The following is a 1897-nucleotide window of genomic DNA, read 5'->3' on the forward strand; positions in this document are numbered from 1 at the left end:
TGATATCACATAGTGCACGTAGACAGGAAGAGAGAGATTTGAGCAAACTCAAATTGTGATAATCCTGCAAGCTATTAATTTTTCAATAGGAGCCTAAATTTATTGAATAGACAAGCTTCCTGGTAATTAGAATTAAATCCTAACATTATCAATCATTTTCGTAAAATCCAATTGTTATTACTCCATATTACAGTAAGAACATCTCGCCATTAGCGGCAACGCCATTTCTTGAAAATCTCAGAACTAATCGTTCCGAAAATAATTAATATTTATTGGTCATATAAATGTGTAGACATGTAAAGTGATTATGCTAATTATCGCTCCCGATTTCCTAAATTGGAATTATTGTTCGGATGCTTAACAAGAACAAAGGCCTCGACTTCAGTCGTTAAATAGAATAAGGAGGATTATCACGTATTGCTTTATAGATAGCTAATTTAATTACCAGGTAGCAGGAATTATTTTGAGAGATTAATCAGTATCTGCTGGGTAACGTTTTATCTATATATATTTACGAATATATATATTCATTGTAATGTTTACGTCAAATATACAAACAAGACTGAATAAATATGATTGATTCTGCTGCTTAGGACTACAGTTGTTACATTTGAAGCCAAGCTTATACGTCTTAGTAAACAAGTAAAAAATGCCCCAAAAGTTTCTTCGGCGCAATCGAGTTTTCTGTTTAGCCGCTACAGCGTTTAATCAAGGCCACCGAAAATGGATCTATCTTCCGGTGGTCTCGGTATAATTCTGCATGAGCCGGTCCGTGAAACTTTAACCATGGCCCGGTGGTGGCCTGTCCTATATCGTTGCCAGAAGCTCGATTATGACTAACTTTAACCTTAAATAAAATAAAAACTATTGAGGCTAGAGGGCTGAAATTTGGTATGTTTGATGATTGGAGGGTGGATGATCAACATACCAATTTGCAGCCCTCTAGCCTCAGTAGTTTTTAAGATCTGAGTGCGGACAGAAAAAGTGCGGACATTAAAAAATGCGGACATAATAAAGTGCGGACGGATAGACAAAGCCGGCAAACTAGTTTTCTTTTATAGAAAACTAAAACTGTTTTCAGACTAATTCGTTTGAAATACTTTTGCCTTGCTTTCTTAGCCATTCTAAATTCCAGCACTTACCCATCATGTTAAGAACTCGCAACTGTTTTTATCCTATCCCTTAACATTTCTGAAGCATCTTTTTTTTTGTCTTGACAGCTCTATAGGTTTTTAAAACATGAAGCTCTATTTCAAAAAACATTCTTATAGTTTTGCTCCTTCTCATAGAAAAGCAATTTCTATGTTTTTACAAATCTAATTCAAATTGGTTACTGTTGCTGAAGCAACATCCGTTCCCATCTACATTTACAGTGTCACTTGGTACACTGCACGCATTACTAAAAGGTGCTTACAGTGTCCCTTCGGCAAATAGCTGCATTCTCTTTTTGAGCCTATTACTGCACCTCCTTTCTCTTTTCCCCACTTTAGTCTTACTGTCCAACACTCTAACTGTTCCACCTTTGGATTCTTGTGCTTCATCTCGTTTACTTTCTGAATCTCTCCATCTTGCTGTCCAGTCACCAACACTCCATCTTTTCACTGTTCCAAGCCTGAATGGCCTTAAGCGCCCCAGTGCTTGGCTTTACATCATAAATAAATAAATAAATAGATAAATAAATAGATAAATAATTAAATAAACAGATAAATAGATAAATAAATAAATAAATAAATAAATAAATAGATAAATAAATAAATAAATAAATAGATAAATAGATAAGTAAATAAATAAATTAAACAAATAGTTCATCTTGCTGCACAGTCACCCAAACTCCATCTTTTCACTGTTCCAAGCCTGAATGGCCTTAAGCGTCCCAGTGCTTGGCTTTACATCATAA

The sequence above is a fragment of the Macrobrachium rosenbergii genome, chromosome 43 (genome assembly GCF_040412425.1).
Source record: "Macrobrachium rosenbergii isolate ZJJX-2024 chromosome 43, ASM4041242v1, whole genome shotgun sequence".
NCBI lineage: Eukaryota > Metazoa > Arthropoda > Malacostraca > Decapoda > Palaemonidae > Macrobrachium > Macrobrachium rosenbergii.